Genomic DNA, 20917 nt, shown 5'->3' with positions numbered 1-20917 from the left:
TCAGGCTATCAGTGAGAGCAGCACTCAAGGTTAAATTGCCACTTCCTCTTTGATATCTCCTGGGCCATGTTAGAGGTGATAGAGATGACTTGTCTCATGCTAGAAAGTCAGTTATCTTTTTTTTTTTTTTTTTAGGGTAGAGTCTCTCTCTAGTCCAGGCTGATCTGGAACTCACTTTGTAGTCTTAGGGTGGCCCCAACTCACGGCGATCCTCCTAACTCTGCCTCCTGAGTCTTGAGATTAAAGGCATGTACCACCATGCCTAGTTTCAGTTATTTTTTTTTTCTTGATCTTGGTTTCCCCAGAGTTTGCTGCCCTCTGTAAACAAAGCAGATTCTTCAAACCTTATTGAGAATGGCATGAATGAAAGAGGGTAAAAGCAGTACTTTCAAAGACCTTTTGATGGGCATAACCCCTTTTATTAGCCAAAGAACACTGGGAACTTCTCTCTATCCATAAGATTCTGACTTAGTTCTCGGTTTCAGGTATGAATTACCTCCCACTGAACAAGCTTCATATCCAGAGAGTAGATGTTTATTCTCATAGCCTGTGTACCACTATTGCACAGGTATGTACATCTTGCCTGGCTGGTTAATTTTTTTTTTTTTTTTGAGGTAGGATCTCACTCTAACCCAGGCTGATCTGGAATTCATTAAGCTGTCTCAGGGTGGCCTTGAACTCACAATGATCCTCCTACCTCTGCCTCCCAAGTGCTAGGATTAAAGGCATGAACCAACACACCTGGCTCTGGCTGGTTGATTTTATAGCGTGCAGGATCCACTGCTTGTTCATGCTTTATTGGCCATTATCTCCCAGTAGCTTCTACAGCACTTCCCAACAACAGGAGGGCTAGCTGTCAAGGAGCTGACTTCCTTCTGAGGTTCAGTGTAATAGGTCATTAGCCTATGCTCAGAGCTTGTGGTATCTTCAGAAATAGGGTCTTATCCTCTAGCTCTGGTGGGTAACCAAGTGCTTTGATAATAGCACTTTAGGAACCTCATGGGCTTCCCTGACCAAAAGATGTGCTATTTGGGAGGCAAAGCCCTGAATTTAGTGAAGACCAACCTCTGGAACTTTCATATTCAGAAGTGGGCAAACTGCTTGTAGGAGCAGAGCCTGAGAAGTGGGAGTGCTAACTCTTGGTATACCTGGCTCAGAAGTGGCCTGGTTGTCTCTATCAGCAGCCTGAGGGGAAAAAAAAAGAAACTGAAGAGGAATTTAGTTTAATACATTAACAAACCATTGCATCTGCTTCCATCACTGCTCTGATTATCACTGCAACTGTAATGTTATCTCCATAGAGGTACTCATTGGAATTTTTATTGAACAGCCAGAAAAAAATAGTATTATGTGAACAAATAGTCAATTGTAAGAGCAAAGGTAAGGAACTTTTTGACATTTGTTAAGGGAAGGGACTCAGTGTCATGACCTGCTGGACTCTGCTAATTCAGAACACACATACCCTTTAATAACAGATTCAATTGACAAATCTGTGGGCCCTTAGTTACTGACCTCATTGTCTTTTTTAGCTGTTTATTGGCCATTTGTACTTCATCCTTTAATAACTCTCTGTTCAAGTTCTCTGCCACATTTTGAGTGGTTTACATGTTTTTAATATTGCATAGTTTTAGAATTCTTTGTATATTATAGATTCTTAAAACTCTGTAGGATGTCTTTTTTGAGATTTTTCTTAATTTGTTTTTATTAGATTTGGACATACTGAGCATGTAAACAACACATGTTGGTACCATCCTTTCCCTCCTCTCTGCTCCTTTCCTGAAGAGGTCTTCCTCATTGGGGATGCAGGTCATCCCCATGGGGATTGTGGGTCATGCATTGTGGATGCAGCAGTCAATTATAGGAGAGAGGCAATGTCTCTGTGCATAATTTCCCAACTTGTGGTTCTAACAATCTTTCTGCCCCTTCTTCCACAAAATTCCCTGACCTATGTTGGGTGCATTTTAAGCCTATTGCAGTGATGGGCTCATAGGAATGCTGGATCTCTGGTTTGGTAGGTGTTGAGTGTCCTCAGGGTCTATCTACTTCACCCTTGTGCTGATATCAGATTCACTAAGAAAGCAGCACTCTTGCTCATTTCCCCAATTCATATGTGGTTTCAGCTGGGGCCAGGGTGGAGTGCGCTGAGTCATTTATCTCCTCACATCTTGCTCCCCTCTGTAAAAGAGCAGCACATTCTCCAACAGAGAGTAAAGTTAGCACCGGTTAAATGGGATAACCCCTGTTAATTCACACAGAATGTAAAGGGTATAGACACTCTTATAGCCCAAGATCAGTGGGAGCTTCATAATGGAAAATAAAATCGTTATCTGGATATGATTCTGACTTGTTTGCTAACTCCAGATATGGTTTCCTTTTTCACTGAGACAATCCAAAATCAGGATCCATTCTCTTGACAAGTGCCTTGGAGTAGAGATCAAGTGATCAGCTCTAGGGTCTTTACCAATGGTGGCAGCGTACCTAATGCTACTCACCGCCCTAGGAGGAAGTTAGTCCAGCTCTGTTATCTGAGGTGAGAGATTTTTGACTCTATGAAACTTTCCAGTGTTCCAAGAACCTAAATTTGACCTTAAGTTTGGATACAGTTTTAAATAAACCAGCATTTCATAAATTCTTGATTTTTGATTTACTATTTCATTTACTGAATTAAATTTCAAAATTGACTTTGGTCAAGCATCTTAATAGATGTAAGTTAAAGAGGGCCTTGCTTCATGACAAGAACTATGTCCCCTGAAAGAACAGGTTTCTTCAAAGAAAAGGTGGAATTCTTTCCACAAGATATTTGAAAATCAAATGTAGACTTTCCTAAGGTCAGATCATGAGGAATCACAAAATAAATATCTCTAATATTTATGGGTTTTCTCCCATTCATTTTTGGTGATTTTTAACTTGAGTTTTAAAAGATTTTTAAAAATGGTGCAGAAAGATTCTGGGACATGAGTAAAAATACATATATTTTATAATTTTAATGTAAACAAATTCCAAACATATGGATTACATTTCCTTTTAAAAATAAATGGTTTTAGCATTTAATGGGAAAAGTGATTTGCAAACTATGCTTTGGATTTTGCCAAAACTGAAATCAGTCAAAATGTGCAATTAACTTTAAACAAAACCAAATTCAACTGTCCCTGCTTGCAATGACTAAAAAAGACATCTCCCATTGCTGCTCATGCCTTTCAGTTCCTGAGTCGTGAAAGGGGAAGTCAGAATGTGCAGGGCTATAGCTCTCCATCAAGTCGTGTGGCGAAATTGAGTTGAGCAGAACACCTTCCCAAGGGAATGGAAGTGGCCTTTTCAATTGTAAATCTATTTTGACTACTTAGGATGTGTAAGAGGAGATATAGAGAGGAACTGACGTGTTTCCTGGTATGCAATCAGATAATTCAATAATTCATTTCCACCAGTTATGAAATGCTTACCTTTGTCCCAAGAGCTAAATCAGATGACAAAAACCTTCTACATTTTAAGGATCTTTTATATGTATAATGAAAGCATCATTTAAAATATGTTTTGTTTAAAGGGATTTTTGTTAGGCTATATTTGCTTGCAGAAACAAACAGGGCTCTTTTAGAATCAAGTAGAACTGGATAGCAAATTACTAGGGCAATACCCCTAGTAATGCTATTATACTTGTGATGTCCAGTTCCTCTCAATAGTAGGAATTGAGCTGATTGGGATACAGGCTCTGGCTTAAAACAGAACTCAAGACAACTACAGATACTTGTATCTACCATTATCTGCTTTGCTGTTAAGATACTACATGGGCTTCCATTGAGGAAATAGAAAATTATGAGTTCAGAGGTTTGAAAGGAAATATACTTGTAATTCTCATGAGAATTTCAATTTTAAATAGAAGTTATGGTAAGAGAAGATCTATAAGTCATTTGCAAAGAATTGAAGATGGTAATAAAATTGAGGAGCACATCATAATGATGCAAAAAAAGACTCTTAGTTCCAGGATGTATGGGGGAAACAAAGGGACAGTATAAGCACTGAAATATCGGAGCTTAACTAGAGCAGATGCAAATATACTACATGTACAAAAATGTGCAGAGAGAAGAATAAATAATGTGGATCAGTACTTATGTGTGATGGGGGAAATGGTAGGAAAACAAAAGCAGGGAAATAAATAAAATTGCTTGCTTCCATTCCAGTCTTGCATACTATATTTAAGCATTCATTTTATTGTCATATAAAGTCACTTTTCATAGATCCAAGAAAGAGGCATACCTTATATTTACACATATCTTTCTCTACTTCCTTGATGGCACAAAAAAAGTACAAGAGCAAAAGAAAATGGAAATCTGGGATATCAAAGGTCAACCTCTTTCATGTTTCAGCAACATATCCTTATCATATCAGAACTTTTAGAACTCATGGGACTGGCAGGTCTTCCTCTTCCATGTTGGATATTTTTGTTTATTTTTATTTATTTATTTGAGAGTGGCAGACAGAGAGAAAAAGAGGTAGATAGATAGAGACAGAGAGAATGGACACATCAGAGCTTCCAGCCACTGCAAATGAACTCCAGACGTGTGTGCCCCCTTGTGCATCTGGCTTAATGTGGGTCCTGGGGAATCGAGCCTCGAGCTGGGATCCTTAGGCTTCACAGGCAAGAGCTTAACGGCTAAGCCATTTCTCCAGCCCACATGTTGGATTTTAAACTGCACTGCCTTACAGACATCACTAAGTCCATTAATAATTATGTTTTGTGTTTTTATCTTCCCACCAAAACTTGTCAAATATGGCGCCTGTACTGTTGTACAGCAATGAAGCTGCAAGGGGCAAAATATCACCACTGTTCTCTGGAAATCAAAAGCTTTGCAATTCACATGATTGGGCCCAATGGTGCCATCATTATTTCCTGAGTTTCCCATTATGTGGCCAAAATTTACATAATTGTTATGCACACTTAGACCTTTCCCTTGGCTCTTCCAGAAGGACCACATTCCTGTATAACTATAAGCTATTTTTCAAGTCTTCCCATTGTTATAACTTGCAGAAAGGAGAAAGTAAGAAATATAAAGAAGTTATAGATTTGTCGAAACCAATACAGTGTTCACAGAGTCTTAGGAAGATTTAGTGCATGCACAGCTGAATTCTGTAAGGTAGCTGAGGTTCTCCATTTCTTTTTGGAAAGTCTCATGGATTGTTCCTGGCTAGTCATTACATATTTTCTTCCCTCTGTCTTTTTTTTTTTCTTTTAGGAATTAATTGCTCTCATGATGCAAAAGGACACAAAGCACCTTCCCTCTTTCCATCAGAGCCTTCCATTTCTTTAATTTTGTAGCTTACTTTTACCTTCTATTTTCATCTTCCCCGGCCTATTTTCATTTTTCAAAAACTATTTTTAATTATTATTTTCAAGTGGGGAGAGAGAGAAAAGAGAGAGACAGACAGAGAAAATGGACATGCTAGGGCCTCCAGCTGCTGCAAATGAACTCCAGAAGCATGGGCCTCTTTGTGGATCTAGCTTTACATGGGTCCTGGGGAATCAAACCCAGGTCATTAGGCTTTGCAGACAAACACCTGAGTCATCTCTGCAGACCCTGCTTTCATTTTATCAGGAATTGCTGCTTACTTCCTTGGACTTCCCCACCCCTCTGCTTCTGGTGCTTATGAAAGCATCAGTGCAAGAATCACTGAACCATTTCCACCTTGGAGACCTCTTGCACATCTGGCTCATTAAATTCTTGAAGAATCTTCACATTCCTTTTGCAAATTGCATAGTTTGAGAGGATTCAATAGTGTACCTCAAGAGTCTTGAGAATTTTGAGGTTGCAGATACTAGAAAATAGAACCTGATTGAAAGAGAGATCTGTGGTGGAGACATCAAAACTTGGCTGTGGTCATCACAGAAACCTTTACAAAGTTAAGGCATTAAGATTTGGGTCTGTTTGTTACAGCAGTTAGCCTGGACTGACTATCATAGTCTTCTCTTCCATGACCTAAAAGATTTCTTCAATCATAATTTCCTCTTTAGAGCCATTCTTCCTAAGAACTGCTTGAACACTCTGGTTTATTATTAAGGTATACTTGTCTTATTAAGCCCTCTGAGTGGTTCGCCTTTCTTAAATAAAACTTTGTATATTTTGCTTCACATAGTGCCTGACCAAAAACAAAAAAAGAAAATAAAACAGAAAACAAAAGACACTCACTCTTTCAAAAGAATGCATCACACATGGAAGGAAGTTATACACTACACTCCCTTGGGGATGGATGGGGATGGAGTGGGGTTGAGCGATAGTTGAAAGTGTGTGTGAAGAGTGAGCCACGTTTCCGTCAACACTATCTATAGGATTTTGTTTATTACACAAGGAATACTTTGCCAATATCTAACTTCGTGTGCATTGTAAATAACACCAAGTTTATATAATATAATGACTATGCTTATATAATCACTCATTAAATAACTCTACCAGCTATATTGGGCCAGGTACTTATCTAGGTACTACGGAGAAGGGAGTCTTGACCTTACAGAATATTAACTGGTGTTGAGATAAAATACCTGGCCAGAAGCAACTTATGTGAGGAAAGGGTTTATTTTGTCCTACATTCTTGAGAGAAAGTTTCTTCATGGCAGGGAAAGCATGGCAGAACAGAAGTTGAGCATCACAAGTTGCCATACAAGCTGGGAGGTAAGCAGCAAGAGTGAGCTAGCTAGTGAATACCAAGTATGGCTATACTAATAAACCTATGCTCCCCAGTGTCATACCTCATATAGCAAGACCTCACCTCCCAGAGGCACCACAAACTGAGGTTTGAGTATGATGCTTTATTACAGATACATGAGGCTATTAGAGGCACTTCACATTCAAACCACCACATTAACCCATGAAGATTGGTGCTCGTTGGTACAGAAGCTTGCCTGTTTTATCACCATCATTTTTTAAAACATGGCCTACAAGATTCACCTCCTCTATCCCAGTGGTGGGATTTTATTAAGATTCTGAAGCTTGGCTGTCCTTGATGCAAATATTTTTCAATCCCATACCTTTATTGGGTATGTCTTCCCAGTCTGGTTTTGCTCTCAGTTTCTTAGCTTCATTCTCCAAAGATTAAGGATGCTTAGCTGGGACCTTGTTACCCACCAGATTATAGATGTCAATGTCTGCAGTCAGTTTTGGTTGTTGAAACTTTGGGGAGGATGTGAAATTAGCATTGGATTGATAGAAACAAGAGAAGCTGTACAAATTCTACAATAGAGATGACAGCCACCACAATAAAAAAATTGCTCATCCAAAATGTTAACAGTGCTTGAGATACCCTGCTATAAGATGTGCAATTATATATCCTACCCTAAATATCTCTCAGGGATGGTCACTTGGTGTCATTGGCTTCTATAGCTTTGTCAATGCCATCCAGCTCTTTCAACCTGTTCGGATCAGGACTCTTTCTGACTATACTATAAATTATCCTTGGTTTGTTACTGGAGACATATCTTAAGTCCAATCATAGTGTCTGTTCAGAGCCAGTTTGAGCTCTGGCTGTTTGTGTTTGCTGACTATTGGTTGTGTCTCTCTGCTATGGATCTATGGAAGTAAGTCAGCTCCTTCTACCATGATGGGACTTCTCTGGGAATATACAACCCTGAAATAAACACTTTCCTCCCAGAAACTTCTTTGGGCTGGATGTTTGTCCCCATAAAGAGAAGATAACTACAACAGTGCATGGGCACTTCTAGAAAAAAAAGCTCATCGCAAAGACATACAGAGGCTGGCCACAGTATTTTCTTTTCAGATGAGATTGCACATTTTAAGGGTGGTAAAGCCATAAACAACATTTGCTTTTCAAATAAATGGCTTTTATTTTGGGTTACCAGAAAAATAAAAGGAAAAAAAAAATGGATCTCAGTTTCCAATTACAGTTAAACAATGAATAATGTGTGTATGTTTGTCTGTGTTTCTGGGCATTTGTAAGACACAAACAATATCTTAAGTCTGTACTTCAGACATTGTTGTGCTAAAAATTTCTTATTTGAAATTCAAATTCATCTCAATCTTCTGGAATTTGTTATTTGTAGGAGAAGCATAGCCAAGGGGACCCTGGGAGGAGGTTCTGAGATTACAGCACATGCACCTCTTCTATTTCCCCTGTGAACCAACCTAAATGCTGCCTAAACACCTGGAGAACGCTGAGGCAGGAAATGAGCCAATGAAAAAGGGACAACACAATGCCAAACAATGAAAGGACCAATGGGAAGCAGGGAGGGATATACGAAATGACCAATAGGAAGCAAGGAAGGGGTATATAGAGATATCTGTTTTCCTCAATAAACGAGTCGGCATTCAGCTACTCACCTGACTCCCTGAATCTGTGGCTTTGTGCCTTCTTATCCCTACCCCCAAGGGCTGTTGGGGGAGGGGATCTAGCAATGGTTATTATCTAATATGTGTGCGTGTATTATGCTTGGCAACTTGATATCAGTACATCCAGGGAAACATTAGGTATGAGTCTGTGTTATTTCTCTCTGTGGTGGCTCATTTTCTGTCTTCTCTTCTTTAGGTTAGGTACAACTATGTCCTTGGTAGCCCTGCTCCTGTGGGGACAGCACTGGAGACTGAATCAAAGATTTCACTCATACTGGGCAAACATTCTACCACTAATCTATATCCCCTAAGCTATATTAAGACAGAGCTTGCAAAGTTGCACAGGTTGGCCTTGAACTCACTCTGTAGCATAGGAAAGTCTTGAACTTTCACTTTTCCTGCCTCAACTTTCTGAGTAGTTGTGATTATGGGCATGGACCAAACACTCTTCTTATGGGACTTGACTTTACGATGAAGATGAATAAAAAATGATTGATATCTTTATACTAATAGTTTATATAACAAACATTCCTTGTACACTCAGTATCTGATTTAGTTTACTTATTTAATTGTACACTTGTCTAAAAATATGGAAGCAAAGGATATGAGAGACACGAGTTTGAAAGAAAGGTTGGAAAAAATAAATCTGGCGCAAGTAAATATTTTAGTTGTTTTTTGTTTGTTTGTTTTTCTGAGGTATGGTCTCACGCTAGCTTAGGTTTACCTGGATGACCTGGACTTCACTGTCTGGTCTCAGGGTGGCCTCGAAATCACGGTGATCCTCCTACCTCTTCCTCCCAAATGCTGGGATTGAAGGCATGTACCACCATGCCTGGCTCAGTAAAAACATTTTCATAAGAAAGAAAGCATGAGTAGTAAATATCTCCAAGAAAGTTAAGCACTTAAAAGGATTGCTCTACAAACATAAAATAAATTTAATGGGAATATGCAATTTTTTCTTTAAAAAATCAAATAATGAATTATTACAGCCAATAAGTGTTTGTTAAAATGAATTAAAGACTTAAACCCCATCATTAAGGAGTTATAAAACATTAAAAGAAGGAAAATAGCATAAATGGAGAAGGTAAATTATAAGTTGTATAATTCCTGTAACCAGATAATAACATTCTCACAAATGAACAGTAGTAGGTCTGGTGCCATCAGTATGACAGTATACATCTTTAAATAGCATAAGCAACATGTCATAGAATGTGAGAAGCATGTTGGATGAGAAAGGCACATTTATAAAGGGCTATAGATAGAGTTGTACTACCTTAATTAGACCAGGTAAATTGTGATAGAAGGTCTAGATAATAGAAAAAATCTAGTGAAATTTAGAGGTATGTAAGAGGCCCATTGTGAAAGGAGTGAATACCATGACAAAGGCTCAGGGCCACAGTACATAGTAGGCTCTTACTATATTCCTACCACTTAAAAACAGATTTAGATGGCTAGGTTGGAATGTTTCACATGCATTGCAAAAAACAGTATCTTAAAAACAAATCAGTCACAGATAAGATTGGAGAGAAGATGATATAGGCTTTGGGAAAGCCCTGCATAAAACAGAATTGGCTGGTTAACGGCAGCTGTCTCAACAATTAAGCTCAACACAATGATTCAATTTAGCCTAACAAAATCAGATCTTACATTTCAGCTCCTTAATCGTTTCCACTCTTCCTGTACACTAGGAGAGCTTGGTTTTGGTATGTGACAGTACCACTCGTGTTTAGTCAACATTAAGACAATAAACCCAAAGAAAAATGTCCATCCTTTGTACCCTTGCTAAAATAAATCACTAATGACTTAATCTCAAGCAATTGGAGGAAGGTAGGTACAGCTGACACATCCATTGGCAATTTCGATTGTTATTGTAAGACTAAGTCTTATTTCTCAAATAAGGTCCATAGCCTTTGAAATCTTACTCAAAGAAACATACAAACAAAACCTTTCTGTCTGTCAATTTTGCTTCTCTGAAAGTTTTGCTTTACAAAAAGGTAATTTATTGGGCAGATGCATTTTACTCAATGGATGTCAGTTCCAGTCCAGATGAATCCATTCCTTTCCATTGTCTACAGGGATAAAAGATTTCTGCCAACACAGTGTTCCACAGTGCAGTGATGGCGTAAAGCCTCTGTTCATTTAGGCACAGGTGCTTTCAGAGACAAGAATTTGGTCTAAAAGCATCTTTGTTTTCAGATTTACCTTCTTCATTCCTCTATAGAAAACTGGTTTTATGAAATAAAAACAAGGGGAGAAGCAGATAAAAGTTGAAAGCCATCTTTAGTTCCACAAAATGACTCTAAACTAGGAAAATTGGAGATTATACCAATTGCTACCAAAGGATTTAATCTTTGGCTGAGTGTGCTATTTAAGTTTTTGGTAAAAGCGGATGAAACTGAAATCCCCTGTTTTATTTCTTATGCTGTTTGACGTGTTCATATGTATAAAATAATTCTCTTATAATCTGCTATAGCATTATATTGTGTGGTAGAGAGAATCTCCCCACATCTGGTATTAGAAGTGACTGTATAAGGATACAGAGTAAGAAAACACTATTTTTCCTGTATCCCTATATTTACAAACTTAACTCTATTTTCAGAGGTCGGTTGAATTTTTCTATTAAAAAGAATAAATTGTCAAGAGAGGATATTATGGGCTGGGAAGATAGCTCAGCAGTTAAAGTTGCTTACTGAAAAATCTCAAAACACAGGTTTGATTCCCTAGTACCCGCATAAAGCCAGATGCACAAACTGGTACATGCATCTCTCTTTCTCTAGATCTTCTTTCTCTCCCCTTATTCTCTGACAAATAAATAAATTAAAATGATTTTATAATATTTTTATTTATTTATTTGCAAGCCGAGAGAGAAGTTTAACAGACAGAATGGGCATGGCAGCACCGACAACTGCTGAAAACAAGCTTCAGATGCATGTGCTTCTTTGTGCATCTGGCTTTTACATGGATACTGGGGAATTGAACCCAGGTCATTAGGCTTTCTAGACAAGTACCTTATCTGCTGGGCCTTCTCTCCAGCCCTATTTTTTTTTTTTAATGAGGGTATTTCTACTTAATGTGTTGAATTAAAGCTAACCAATTCACTGATAGGGAATATGCACTCTTGCTGGCCTTCTTTGGAACTGTTGCACTAGGGAATGTTGCGAGAAAAGAAATACAAATAAGCTTCATGGAGAAACTACTTGCAAAAAAAATATACTTGATACATTAGTCAGGGCTCTCCAGAGGAACAGAACTGATAGAATGAATATATATTACAAAGGGTAATTATTAGATTGTCTTATAGGACATGAGCTGGGCAGTCCAACAAAGGCTGTCTAAAGGCTAGTGGGTCTGAGATCTTGGTTGCTTCATAGTCTATGAGACCAGAGGTCTTCATAGTTTCAATCTGGTGCTGTAGTTCTGGAAGATTTCTAGAGAGTCAATTATGTTCAGTCCTCATTAGAAGGCTGAACATGCTGGGCTGGTGTCCATGAAGGATAGCAACAACCACATCAATGAACCTGCCATCAAGAAGCAAGGTTAGGGGCTGGACAGATAGCTTAGCAGTTAAGCGCTTGCCTATGAAGCCTAAGGACCCTGGTTTGAGGCTCGGTTCCCCAGGTCCCACGTTAGCAAGATGCACAAGGGGGCGCACGCATCTGGAGTTTGTTTGCAGAGGCTGGAAGCCCTGGCGCGCCCATTCTCTCTCTCTCCCTCTATCTGTCTTTCTCTCTGTGTCTGTCGCTCTCAAATAAATAAATAAATAAAATGTGTGAGGGGGGCTGGAGAGATGGCTTAGCGGTTAAGGGTTTGCCTGTGAAGCCTAAGGACCTCGGTTCAAGGCTCGGTTCCCCAGGTCCCACTGTTAGCCAGATGCACAAGGGGGCGCATGCGTCTGGAGTTCGTTTGCAGAGGCTGGAAGCCCTGGCGCGCCCATTCTCTCTCCCTCTATCTGTCTTTCTCTCTGTGTCTGTCGCTCTCAAATAAATAAATAAATAAAATGTATGAGGGGGGCTGGAGAGATGGCTTAGCGGTTAAGGGCTTGCCTGTGAAGCCTAAGGACCCCGGTTCAAGGCTCGGTTCCCCAGGTCCCACGTTAGCCAGATGCACAAGGGGGCGCACGCGTCTGGAGTTCGTTTGCAGAGGCTGGAAGCCCTGGCACGCCCACTCTCTCTCTCTCCGTCTTTCTCTCTGTGTCTGTCGCTCTCAAATAAATAAATTTAAAAAAAAGCAAGGTTAGCTAGGCAAAAGAGTATGTGTTCTCTTGGAACCTCTCTATATAGACTGCCAGAGGGAAAGCTGCCCACTATGTGAGTGGGTCCTCTTCCTTCCATCTATCCTTCCTGAAGATGGCTTAGAGACATACACAAAAGACCTATTTGTTCCATATCCAATCAAGATAAACTGGTACCCCTGACCAACATCAATAACAAAAACTAACCAGAAGCAGCTTGTGTGAGGAGAGACTTCATGTCAGGCTTACAGAATCAAGGAGAAGCATCATGAATGATAGAAGAAGCTGGATCACTTCCATCATAGCAGAGACACCATCATCAGCCATCAAACAGGAGCTGTAGAGCTTCATTTCATCCTGAACACACTTTAGAACTGGACTACAATATCTGCCCCCCTGTGACACTTTCTCCAGTAGGCTTCTAGAGACTTAGGTAGAAAGCTTGACCTTATTTAAAAATCTCTGAGGCTATGGGGGACATATATTCACATTCAAACCACCAGATTCTGCCACTGGCCCCCATAGACTCATGAACATCTCACAATGTTAATTGCACTCAGACCAACTTCAAAGGTCCCCATTGTCTTTACCAACCTTAACATTGTTCAAAAATCCAAAGTCTCATCTGCGATTCAAAATTGTCTCAACTGTGAGCCCTGTGAAATCAAAATACAATTTTTTTCTTTTAACATATAATGGCAGAAAGTAAATGTTCTTATTATTAAAAGACATAACAAAGAGAGACTGGACTAATGCAAAACCATTAACCATCAGGCAGACATAAAATATCTGCAGTTCAACTCCAACATCCATAACCATTAATGCAAATTGTTGAATTCCAATTCCACCCCTCCAGCTGGGCTGATCAACTGAGGGGAAATTCCATCTTGAGCCAATATCAGTACTTCATGGTAGCCATTCCACATCTCTGGTATATGCAAAAAGTCTTCTGATTTATACTGAAAACCATGGGTCATCTTCATAGCTCCATACAACGGCTTTACTCAGTCTCCAATACAGGGGTTTAAACCCTGTTTCACATGGTGCTGCTGCTTCAGTTCCAAAAATTGGTTCATCTTCATACAATGGCCTTATTAGGCATCTACACAGGGATCCCAACAACTGATCTTCACATTACTCAGGAGCCATTTCTAAAAAATAAAAATATGTTGTACTTCATGACCCTCCTCTTCCTTGCATTTTTCATTCTTCCAAATCTAATACCAGGTGTGCAATATAGCCAAATTAGTAAAGAAAAAAATGGACAAATTTGTAAAGAAAAAAGTGGAGGGGGACTAAATATTTACCTTGAAGAATAGTATATTCTTCATCAGTTTTCTTTTCAAGTGACCTCTTTTTAATGGCTCACCTTCAGAACATCTTTTCCATTGTTTTCAATGTGAAAAAGTTGGCCCACCCTTAATAATGATAACCAACTTAAAGTTGGGTTAAAGTAAACTAAAATCAGTTTCTGTGTCTGTAACCATAAACTTGTGTGAAATTTTCCCATGATTAACCATCCATTTTCATGTCTCTCTGTTCTATACCTTCTGCTAAGCATACTAGTTCATCACCTTTAAATTCAATCTAGATCAAAGTCTCTGGGTATAGGCAGAAATGTGCAGGCAGCCTTTACACCAGTAGCCCTCTGAATGATCATAAGCCATGCCTTCACAGTCTCCAATTCTCTTTGCACTTAGCACTTACAAACTCTCACCAGAACAGCCCATCAAGCTCTACTTATAGCACTTCAAAACGTCTCCAGTCTAAAGTACCAAATCCTTCTATTTTCCTTTCTTTAAGAAGTACCAAAAGACGAAACCCACATGGTCAGATTCATAACAGTAATAACCCCATTTGGGGATACCAATTTTATTGTTGCAGTTACATTTACATTGCTGGGACAAACACCTGACCAGAAGCAACTTATTAGAGGTAACAATTTATTTCAGGTTTACAGAATCCAGGGTAAACACCATCAATAAGGGAAGAAGCTGGCTCACTTCCACAGATGCACAGCATAGAGACACCATCTACAACTAGCAAATATGAACAGCCTGAGCTCTAACTCACTCTAAATACACCTTAGGGCTGAACTACAAGATCTGCCACCAGGTGACACCTTCTCCAGCAGGCTGCTGGAGACTTTAGTAGGAAGCTTAACCTTAATCAAAAATCCCTGAAGCTATGTGGGATATGCATTCACATTCAAACTACCACATTCAAAGAACCAGAGAAGGGTGAATATTTAAAGCTCCAGTACCTATCATGGTGGTTTGTTATATAGCACTGAAAAATAAAATTTGTCCCTAAACATAACTTAAATATATGGATTTGGTAATAACCAGAGAAAGATAGTAATAGAGATGGCCAAGGGCAACAACTTGACTGAGTGGCTGTCTGAGGATGACCCCAAGGGTTCAAATCATGGCCTTAACATTCTGAGTAATTACTTGATGTGATGCTGACTCTCTGATTGTCAACTTACCAGGATTTAAAAATCACCATGGAAACAAATCTCTGGTTATATCTTTGAGGGATTTTCTATAATAGATCACTTATGTGGGAGGCTCCACCCTAGCAGTGGGTGACACCATTCTGTGGGCTGGGTTCCTGGATTGCATAAAAATGAGAAAATTAGATGAGAATTCAACATTCACCTCTCTGTACTTCATCTTTGCTGATGTGAAGATGTGACACTATTTCCCTTCTATAATGCTTTCTGCACCATGAAAAAATTTTTCCTTGAAACTGTAAGCTAAAATAAACCCTTTCCTTCCATAAGCTACTTCTGGCCATGTATATGGCCCCAGAATAAGAAATTAACTGACATACTTACCCTTTCAAAGTATCAGTGTCTTATTTGTAATATGTGTATAGTGATGATACTGGTCTTTGAGATGTGGTTATGGGGTGAAAATGAGTTCATATCAAGTGACTAACTCACTACTTATCAAATGGTAAAAATTAATCAAGCATCATGTATTTTCATTATGTGGCCCATAGACACTAATTGAGGAGAAAATAACCTGTTTATTTATTTAAACAAGTGGTTTCTATGTTTGGACAATTTATCCTGCCATGTTCAGTTAGCTAATAGGCTCTATGGAAAAGAATCATCTTTAAGAAGTAAAACATGGCAAAAGAGCACACACACACAAAGATTGGTTTGGAGAATTAATTGCTCTGCTGTACATGGGTGAAAAAACAGTGTTTCTTGGAAAAACTGACCAACAAAAAAGTAAATACAGAAATAAGTCTTAAGGCTTCTGTGACAGAGTTAACTCCACTGGATTCTGGATTCTTGGTAATGTACACTGTACATTCCAGGAGTGGTGCAGTTCAGAAATTTATTATGTGTAACATTTAATAAAGGGAAGAACTTAACAAAACACCCTGGAGATCTCCATTCTAATTGAGTATCTGCTTTGATGTCTGACTTAGGGCAAGTCACTAGAGCTCTGTCTCTTATTTCCAACTACTATAAAACAGGATTACAAGCACATTTGTAGCACTCTCAGACACTAAAAAATAAGGCAGGGGAGAGAGGATCTGAAAATATAGAGGCATAAAACAGAATGGCCAGAAGGTATGCATGGTAATGCTGTCCAGAGTCACCTCTGGTTTTTAGCCGAAGCACACAGAGGAAAGAAACATGATGGTGTCCTTAAGATGTGGATACCTTTGAAGATTGTAGTTTATTGTCACCAGAATGTTTAGAGTTAGGAAGGATACCTCATTGTTCATAAAATGATGTCATATATATCATATGAGCCATGTACTACATACATGGTGTGTAACATGAGGTCCATATACCATATCAGGTATATGGACACTGGAATATGCCAGTTGAAGTCATACTCACCTGGATTTGATCAACTCCATGCCTTTATAATAAGTGAAGCCTGTGGTTAACACCTGTAGGTTTTTTAAAAATAGCCCCTATAAAATGTTAAGGGACTGGAGAATGTTCCAACGGCTGGAAAGGATATGTCTGCTGGATATAATAATGAGAAATTATGAAGTGTAGATACCACTCATCATATTCCACTAGGGAAGATCCTTTCCAATTTAAGAAACCTGCCATTGTTCTCTATATTTGGGTTCCTAATCTTCTCTCTCTGTCTCCTGCTTGCTCGCTCTCTCTCTCTCTCTCTCTCTCTCTCTCTCTCTCTCTCTCTCTCCTTAAAATTTGGTCACATTCTATAACCCATGCTGGTCAGAAACTCACTATGTAGCTCAGGCTGGCCTCACAGTTGCAGAAATCTTCCTACATCAGGTTTCTGAATGCCAGCTTCTATCTCCTATTTCTTTTTTTTTTTTTCACCTAAGTCAACTATATTAGCACCATACTTCATTCTAAGTTGGGTACATTCTTTTGTATACTCCTAAAAAGTACCACTATCCCAAATTTATAGGTGGAATTCAAATAAATAAAAGCTATGTCTATTTAAGTATCTTGTGGGGAAGTTCATTGAAACCCCAAATGACCCCAGAGACAAAGATTCCCCCAAATAGGAAAATCATTGAGGACAGATCCAGGGACTTTCCCAACAGAAACTCCAACACCTAGAACAGTGTGTAGTATACAATAAGTGTTCCACAAATACTTGTTGTAAAGATGGCGAATTTAAGCAAGCAGTAGGCCAGAGAAGCAGCTGTTCAGTGGAAGGTGAAGATGTTAAAGATATGTTACTGTTTGAGGTCATTCATGTCCAGCATATGCACTAAGAAGGAAAAAGGAGCTCTTTGAGCCAGGCGTGGTGGTGCACGCCTTTAATCTCAGCACTTGGGAGGCAGAGGTAAGAGGATTGCCAAGAGTTCGAGGTCACCCTGAGACTACATAGTGAATTCCAAGTCAGCCTGAGCTAGAGTGAAACCCTACCTCAAAAAAAAGAAAAATGAAAAGAAAAACAGAAAATGAAGAAAGGAGCATTTTGCCTGGGTCTTTGGGTGGGGAAGAAAGATGCTGTGACTGAGAAGAGACCTATAGTGTGAGAGTTGTGGTGTTGTGAGGAGAGAGTTTTACTCTGCCCTCTGGGATATGGGAAGCTCCCAGGGTAATTTTGGGTGCGGGAGCTAACGAACATTGAGGCTTTATGTATGTTACATGCATCTCAGTATTGTAAGCAAGACTTACAGAAATCTCTACACAATAATGAAAAGCTTTGTTTCAAAATGGCTGATTATGGGGAAGGGAAGATTTTCCCAGTGGTTAAGCATAATTTCTTGCAAAGTCTGATGGCCCAGATCCAATTCCCAAGCTACTCAATTAAGCCAACTGCAAAAATTGATACGAGTGCTTGCATGTGCAACAGCATGAGTCCTTGTTGTACACCCCCCCCACATACCTGCAAATAAATGCACACATTTGAAAAAATGGATGGTTTACAATGGAAATTAAGGAAAGTAATTACTAGCAAGAGCATACAGGTAAGGAAAGACTCTAGATTGAATCAATGTCTTGATTAGATCATCAAGATACCTGAAGTTCTTGTGGAAGAAACGCATTATTTATCTCTAGCAATAACAACAACAATAATAATAATCCCCATGCTTTCTAGAGGAGCTTAGTGAACTCTTGTGGTCAATGGTTAATTCCTTATTTGATCATCTTTTGCAAAATTAACTCCTCTGAATTTGTTTCCTTTATCTATGTAAGATTCTTTCAAAAACAGAATATTTGCAATTCAGGCATATGTGCACATAATGTTTGGCTTCCAGAACCTTAGTATGTGATGAGTATAAGGCTCCTTGTGGATTTTAAGACACTCTTACACTATCCTCTCATCAGATGCTCAGCAGATTTATGTGATCATATAGCTGAGCTTATAATACTGTAGCCAGTCTGTTGGCAAACTTTTTCTGTAAAGATCCTCATTGGAAATGTTTTCAGTTTTATGACTTACAATCTCTTTAATGATGGCTCAGTTCTACTTTATAGCATGGAAATAGTCATTGACAATACAAACAGAAGATGAATCTGTGTTCTAATAAAACTTTCTTATAAAAATAAGCAGTGGGGCTGGAGAGATGGCTTAGTGATTAAGGCTCTTGTCTGCAAAGCCAAAGGGCCCAGGTTTGATTCCCCAGGACCCAGAAAAACCAGATGCACAATGTGGGGCATGTGTCTGGAGTTTGTTTGCAGTGGCTAGATGCCCTGGTAAGCTCGTTCTCTCTCTCTCTCTCTCTCACTCTCTCTCTCTCTCTCTCTCTCTCTCTCTCTGTTTGTCTGTCTATGTCTCTTCCCCCCTCAAATAAATAAATAAAAATAAAAATATTAAAAAATAAGAAGTGGACAGATTTGGCCCACAGTCTGGAATTTGTCCACCTTTGGTACATATTCTTGCCTACTGACATACCCTCCATGGATGAGTTGTCCCAGCACCAACTTGTTGCTTCATCCAAATACAAAATGCCTGAATCTGAATCTGTGTTATTTACAAGACATAAATGATACATGAGCACACTGAAGCTCTTAAGTATAGACATATGGTAGGTAAGGGTGGTCAGGTCAGTGACAAGCCAACCCACAAATCTTTCATAGAGAATCTAGCATTACCTACTACCTTTAGCTTCAGGCCCCAGCCATATTCATATAGGGATATTCCAGATAATAACCCTTTAAAGTGATATATACAGGAGAACATTACTGGGTGGTCAGGTTAGTTGATCGACACAGAGTCACTTGAGTAGTAAGGAGAAACCCAAAAACTTAATCTATTGACTCCAAGGCTTGCTTCTTCCCTTTCCAATACTTATCTTATAGACAATTTCTTTCAATGCCTCCAATTTCCCAAGCCATAAGTAAAACAGAGATTGCTTGATTTCTAGCTAAATTCCATATTTACACCATTTGTCCACTTTTGATAGAGCAGATGACACAATAATGCTACAGAGAAATAAGTGGAAACTTCAAAAATTCAATTTCTTAAGAAAATTATGTCTTTTATATAATCTCTGTGTCAAAAATTCATAAAGAAATTAATGAGGGAACACATTTACTATATATATATATAGTCATCTGGAATAATATGCCATGTGTACACAGTTGTTGGTCTCTTGGATGCATGGATTTTTCCATATATCTAGTTCTTTTTTTTTTCGTTTTTGAGATAGTGTCTAGGTCAGGCTGACCTGGAATTCACTATATAGTCTCAGGGTGCCCTTGAACTCAGAGTGATCCTCCTATGTCTGCCTCTTGAGTGCTGGGATTAAAGGTGTGCACAACCATGCCTGGCCCTTATTTCTAGTTATATCTATTATGTATTATTCTGTAATATTAGAATCTAATTCCAATGTTCTTGTTACTTTTAGAATACAAATTAAGCACATACCTATTTTGACATAATGCAGAAAGAAGGGCTGTTTGTTTTAGTTTTTGTTATATTATTAATTTTATACTGTCATTTCAGTGTCAACCTAGAAAAGAAGAGCAATAACCAACTGTTAGAATCTTGGCAAGTTTTCTTACCTGTAATCTGTGTGATATGAGAAAAAAAAAAAAAAGATCTGCAAATTTGAGGAAATGTGATTTCAAGAGAAATCATTTACCAGAAATAATCTTGAGGAAGAAAGAGCTCCAAGCAAGTCAGACAAATTTAGCTGTTGGATCTGTGATGAACAGGGTCCTCTGTCTGGAATGTTCTATGTATAAAATGACCCAAGAAAGATCGTGACAACTTCACGCTTGATTTGGAGAGATCAAGGTTGAGAATTGGAAGTTTATTAACTGTCTTGTAGCCTTTATTTCTTCTTTTTTATATTTTGGAGAGAAATGGTGGGACTACTAGGAATTGACCTGAGTTTAGTCCTAAGTACTAACTTTTTTTTTTTTTTTTTTAATGAATGTGGTGACATACTACTATAATCCCAGCAGTCAGAAGTTGGAAATAGGAAAATTTCTGTGATTCATTGGCCATCAAGTCTACTCTAGTTAACTAAGTTGCAGGCTAGTGAGGGACCTTTTGACAAAAAATGGTGGATCACTGCCTAAGGAACAGCACCCAAGGTTGTCTTCTGACTTCCACACTTATGTAAGTGCACACACATTAGCACAGACATACATACACATGGAGCATGGAAAGAAAAAGAAAATCACCAGCTCAGTCTCAAGCCAACAAACTTATTTCATATTGCCTTATGTGTACTTTAAGGTCCAAACTGGTCATCCTAATCTTGGCATAGGTGAATGTGATAATACATTCATTTTATAACCACATATGAGTATTCTTCTGTTATGTCTTTCTCTCCACATTGATGTACCTTTCCCCTGATCTTCATTCAAGCTTCAGAAAATCCAACTTACTATTCCTACTAAAACATACCTCTTTTGCATAGAGGCCCCCAATAACTC

This window comes from Jaculus jaculus, chromosome X (genome assembly GCF_020740685.1).
Source record: "Jaculus jaculus isolate mJacJac1 chromosome X, mJacJac1.mat.Y.cur, whole genome shotgun sequence".
Lineage (NCBI taxonomy): Eukaryota > Metazoa > Chordata > Mammalia > Rodentia > Dipodidae > Jaculus > Jaculus jaculus.
Note: the sequence above shows the minus strand (reverse complement) of the source record.